The 6,000-nt window shown below is 44.8% G+C and overlaps 1 protein-coding gene across 7 annotated transcripts in view; it reads right to left on the bottom strand.

The window, feature by feature from the left end:
• Window positions 1–4,243, bottom strand: part of Pnpla8 (patatin like domain 8, phospholipase A2) — a 53,731-nt gene extending 49,488 nt beyond the window's left edge. For 4 of the 7 annotated variants that reach the window (XM_074065031.1, XM_020186923.2, XM_074065030.1 and 1 more), the window contains exons 1-2: window positions 4,104–4,243; window positions 3,419–3,475 (exon numbers count right to left, since the gene is read on the bottom strand). The gene's annotated coding sequence lies outside the window, so the exon portion shown is untranslated. Of the gene's footprint in view, window positions 1–3,418; window positions 3,476–3,661; window positions 3,801–4,103 lie in introns of those variants that run through there. The other 3 variants (XM_074065032.1, XM_020186922.2, XM_020186925.2) reach the window with 2 other exon arrangements.
• Window positions 4,244–6,000: the final 1,757 nt, after the last annotated feature.

Here is a 6,000-nt window from a genome sequence, read left to right on the forward strand (position 1 = left end):
GGGGAACAGGTACTAGAGAAAAGGTGAGATCAAAAAGAATTAACCTAGAAGGTAACACCCACGCACAGGAAATCAATGTGAGTCAATGCCCTGTATAGCTATCCTTATCTCAACCAGCAAAAACCCTTGTTCCTTCCTATTAGTGCTTATACTCTCTCTACAACAAAATTAGAAATAAGGGCAAAATAGTTTCTGCTGGGTATTGAGGGGGTGGGGGGAGGAGGGGGCGGAGTGGGTGGTAAGGGAGGGGGTGGGGGCAGGGGGGAGAAATGAACCAAGCCTTGTATGCACATATGAATAATAAAAGAAAAATGAAAAAATATATATATATATAAAAAAAAAAAAGAAATCGTGTACTAGGCACAGGTGGTTCACACCTATAATCCTAGCTACTCAAGAGGCAGAAATCAGGAAGATGGAGGTGTGAAGCCAGCCCTGGGCAAACAGTTACTGAGACCCTATCTCAGAAAAACACATCATAAAAAAAGGGGTGGTGGAGTGGCTTAAGCAGTAACAGCACCTGCCTAGCAAGTGTGAGGCCCTGAGTTCAAAACCCCAGTGCTACCCCCCCCCAAAAAAGAGAAATCATGTGTAAAAGATGAGAAGTATAGAATTCTAAATAATGGGAAAAAATAAACACAAGAAAACAAAAAAGCACGTAAGAAAGCAGAGTAGTGCTGTTGTACAGCAGAAGCTAGAGGTTCTATGAGGGAGATAGAAAATGATACTGACAGAACCAAGAACTTATTATAATTATGCAGAAAAGGACAGCTGAACTAAATCCTTTCTATACTGTACTGCAAATATTATTTTAAAACACTCAATTGTACAGGGGAGACAGGCAAGTCTGTCTGCCTTCCTGGGTCTCTCTTCTGAGCTTCTTGAGACTTGCAGTCAATGTAAATACGCCAAGTTAACATAAAAAACTGCAGCCTCAAACACACAGAAACAACTTGGTAGTATAGTTAATGTAATTTTGTGTAAAAATCCATGCTCAAAACCAATTAATGGAAATCTACAGGTTGAACCAAAGGCCTGCATCTGCAGTCTTACTACCCCAAGGGTGCTGAGATTCTATGCAAATGAAAACTGGTCAGAGCAGGGTCAACTGAAATCACCTAGTAAGGTCACTTCCAAAAACCCAAGGCAACAGGACTCCCACACCAAACAACTACCATTGAAGACTAACTTAGAAAGATTACAAAACAGGCAAGAAAATGAACACCACCTAGACAGAGGATGAGCAAATAGAGTAAGCAGGCAAGTGCGCAACCAAGATTTAGAAATAGAAAAAGTTAAGTAAGTCTAAATGTGCAAAGATGTAACAGAAGGAATAAAAACAAAGATGAAAAAAGATTAAGAGTAAACAATGGTAAACTAGAGTAAATAGAGCAAAATTTTAGAAAAGGGGGCTGGTGGAGTGGTTCAAGTGGTAGAGAGCCTGGCTAGCAGGTGTGAGGCTCTGAGTTCAGACTCCAGTACTGACAAAAAAATTTTTTTGAGAAAAGAATATTCTAGTTACATACCAGTTTTCAGAAACACCCATAACCTAATGACAAAGGGTTGTAATAAAGGTTTGGGAATAATGACATATTAAGTAAAAAGCCTTCTAAGACAAATTTAAGAGAAAAGCATTACATAAAGATAAAAGGGAAACTGCATAATAATAAAAGGAATGATCCAGGAGGCCCTGAATTCAAATCCCAGTACCACAAAAAAAAAATGCTACTTTATAGTCAGGTGCCTTGGGAGGCACAGACAGGAGGACCCAAGTTTGACGCCACCCTGGACAAAAAGTTAAGGAGACCCTAAATGAGTGGACAAGCTCAGTGTGCTGGCATGGGCCTGTGACCCCAACTACTATAGGAGGATAATAGATAACAGTGCCAGGCCAGGTGAAAACGTGTAAAACTCTATTTGAAAAATAACAACAAGCAAAAAAGGGTTGAAGGTGTGGCTGAAGTGGTAGACTGCTAGCCTAGCAAGCACAAGGCACTGAGTGCAAACCCCACAATGCCAAAAAAAAAAAAAATTATTTTAGAAGAAAAAAGCTGGCATTTTAGTGGAGATCTGAATGAAGTGAGGAAGCAATTAAGAAAATCTGGGAAAAAACATTCTAGGCAGAAGAAAAAAGCAAGCAACTCTTCAGAAACAGAAACAAGCTTTTTACATTCAGAAACAGCAAGGGTAAGGTGGCTGTAAGGACGGGGGAAAATCACTGAGCTGGGTCCAAGATTAAGGCAGAAGACAGCAATGTAAACCTAGACTATGATTACAATTTTGCATTGCTCCTTTCCAAAATGATACAATCACCTGGGTTTTCTTTGGATTTACAGGATGAAGTAACACTGGAGCATTGAAATTGAAATGTACACAGACTTTAGATTTATGTGTGGCACAATCAGCACAATGCCAGCAGAAACCATAAACATGGATGGATATACCAAAGGACAGCTGATAGCATTGGGGGCATCCAAGAAGTCGACAAAAGCTCTTTTTCATGCTTGATTTCAAATAGATGGTATATTCTCTGAGACATTTCAGGCTATTCACAGGCCTATTAATATTCCTTGGGTTTCAACTGTTAAAACTCTGGTTCAGCCTGGTGCCAGTGGCTCAAGCCTGTAATCCTAGCTACTTGGGAAGTTGAGATCAGAAGAATGGAGGTTCCAGGCCAGCCCAAATGTAGACCCTTGAGTGCCACTCAGAGTTAGAAAAGTAAAAAAAGAACTCTATGGAAACAAGGAAGCAAAGCAGAAAAGATACCCTAAAAATTTAGGAGCAAGAAGCAAGTTTTGGATAAGGGTTTGGGGGTTTAGTCAGTGGAAAAGCACTTGCTTAGCAAGTGCTTGACCCTGCATTTGGTTCCCAGCACCGTCCCCACACCCACCAAAAAAAAAAAAAAAATAGTAAGCAGAATAAAATACAGGAGATGGGAGAGGGAAGGATTAGAACAGAGAAATGACAGGAAGGTGTCTAGAGTCCAGAGATCTAACTCTGACCTCTTCAGAAATGTGCGTTCCACAAGTGAAGCAATATGCACTCTTCCACACTATCCCGGTCATAGCTAGGGTTAAAAAACAACTCACAGTACAAGCTGTTCTTATACCTTGTATCATCTTTGCAAGTGAAACAAGTGAATACAAATTAGTGAAACCCACGATTCTTTCATCCAACATCTCTTGAAAACTACATTGTTCACAAGATTTTAACTTTGATCCTGATGTAGAAATAGGCAAGATCAACAATAACATGTCTGAATAAAAGTATGAAATAACATGTTGTATAGAAAGCACAGCTAATTTGCATAAGCAATTTCACAGTCGCGACAAGGAACTTGATACACAACCGCCACGTAGGAAGCATAAACTCTCAGTTCATTGTTTTAGTGGCATTTTCTTGATACCCTGGAACCTACTTGTGTCATATTTGAAGTGTCGACAATTAGGACTCCAGATCCAGAACACAAGTGGTCCTGCAAATAGAAACAACACTTTTAGAAGTACTATATGATAGTAACATAAGGATGTAGGATGTCACATCATCTAGGTTTCAGGAGTGGAAGCCAGGTTCCTCCCAGCACAGTCATAGAACACCACCCAGAGAGACGCGCTCTGTGTCCCTGCAGTGACGCGCTGCGACACTGATTCACACGGCTCACCTTTTCACAAGCGCACACCGGAACCCGGGACAGGATCAGATGTGGGTGGGGCGGAAAACAAATCTCCGATAAATAAAATTGTCAAGCAATGGAAGCACGAGATGCACAAGTCAGAACAATACCAAATAGGGAAAACGTTGTTGGTCACCAGTGAACTGCTGGTGAACACTCCAATCCGGAGAGAGACAGACACTCGGAGACCCTGGGCTGCGAGTCGTGGAGAGGGGTGTGGGTGGGACAAGAGCGGGGGACCAGAGCGGGACCCCGGGAACCAAAACACCCGCGCGGCTGGGGCGGAGGAGGCCGGCGGCGCTGCGCACCCGCCAGCCCAGGACCTGCGGCAGGGACCTCCCCGCAGCCGGAGCAAGACCCGGGGGCCGACAAGCGTCCGGAGCGACCAGCCTGCCTGTTGTCCCGCCCCTGTGCCCTCGCGGTCACTTACCCGGATGCAGGCCGCTATCACTTCGGCCGCGGCAGCGACTCGCCCTTAGCAGGCATTGACGTTGACATCAGCTGAGCGGCCTGCCTGCAACAGCTGACCCCAGACACAAACAGACACAGTCGCCAGAGCTCCGCTCCGCCCCGCCAGCGGAAGTGACGCGCGGCTGCCGAGCCCACCCGCCTTCCGAGGAGCGATTCCTCCGCCGCCCTCGGGCCGCCGCCTCGCTGTCCATTGCCGCCCGGTCCCCGCCTAAGCATGCGCAATAGGGCTTGGCCGCGGCAGGAGGAGCCCGCGGCAGCGTGCGTGCGTGCGCGCGCCCGGCGAGGCGCGGCTTGGAGAAGGAATTGGAGTGCTTTTGAGATCTTAGGGTCCTCGGGGCAGGTGGTTTGTTTTGTCCGGTGTACCGGACCTCAGAAAAAAGCCCCTGCCTACTTGTTTGCGAGTTGCCATCCCCTTTCAGCAGACATAAGCCACTACCTTCACGTCCCTGAAGGCCCTGTCCCTGCTGCGTGCTGCGTTATCAGCCTCCGGAGGCGGGGGTCGGGAGGGTTGGAAGGGCCCGGCTGTTGTCACTGTTTGTGGTGACGCCTCCTCTGTTTCTGTCCCTAGGCATAGCCACCCTGTCTCAATGTCTCGAGAGTGCATCCGCGTATATCGATGAAGTTAGCATGTACTGGCCCACCAGTTATCCCACGGCTAACACTGTTTTCCTCGAATTCTGACTTTTTATGCTTATCAGGTAGGCAAGCTACAGTTCACTGCAAGGCTAGGGTTAGCTAGTTACCAAGACTTAGATTTGATCTTCAAGGTTCATCTAATGAGTGTCAATGCTGTAGCCCCCACTAGAGGGTTGTAAGGTCCTTTCTAAAGGGAATTATATGGGAGGACAAACTTACTGTTTTGCTGATTTTTTTTTTTTTTGATTCCTCACCATTAGGGAAGCTGAGGCAAGAGGACCATGAGTTTGAGGCCATCCTGGGCTACATAGCGAGGCTCTATGTTAAAAAAAAAAAAAAAAGCTTGCTAAGCTCTTGGGACACAAGTGATTGGTTGTGTACATCATAATGCCTGGTAAATCTCCATAGTGTATAAACTAAACGTGTTATTTAGCTACACAATAGTTAAAAGATGTACACCACAACTGGTGGTGTGGCTCAGGTGATAGAGCTCCTGCTTAGCAAGTGTTCAGCCTTGAGTTCAAAACCCAGTACCAGGGTGGGATAGGTAAGGAGGGGATGCGGGGGGGGGGGGGGGGGGAGGCTGGGGATGTAGCTCTATGGTTGAGCACTTGCCTAGCATGTGCAAAGTCCTGAGCTCAATTCCCAGTACCGAAAAACAAAATGGAAAAACTGGAGGACTGTGACAGTAACTTTAACTTTTTTTTTTCTTGTTAAAATATTATTCTGACACTTCTTAAAATGTCAAGAAAGACCATGACTATTGCAAAAGCTGTCAAGACAAGAAGAGGTTAGCTCAAGTTTGAGATCAGCTCAAGTTCAAATACAACAAAGATATCTGGGATTTAAAACCAGTTGAGCAAAGGGAGATGTCAGTGGGCAGAAAATTACTAAGAGGTGACATCAAGGTGACATTCTTGCTAAACAGACTTATCAAGATTTTTGTTGAAGACAGGCAAGAGTTACCAGTTACCAAGGGTGGAGGATTCTTTCTAAACTGACCTAGAAGGTTCTTGATAAAACTGGGTTTAGGTTGGTGTAAGGTAGGGCTCAAGGATAACTCCTATTTGAGAAAAAGGGTCAGAGGAATCTAACTAAAGTTTGGTCCAGAGAATTTGTCACATAGCCTCTTTCATGTTTTCCTTCATTCCTTAATTCAGTCATATCAAATATCCAGATTTTCCTTACATGTCAGAAATTTCCAAGTAATTCTCAATTTC

This window comes from Castor canadensis, chromosome 2 (genome assembly GCF_047511655.1).
Source record: "Castor canadensis chromosome 2, mCasCan1.hap1v2, whole genome shotgun sequence".
Lineage (NCBI taxonomy): Eukaryota > Metazoa > Chordata > Mammalia > Rodentia > Castoridae > Castor > Castor canadensis.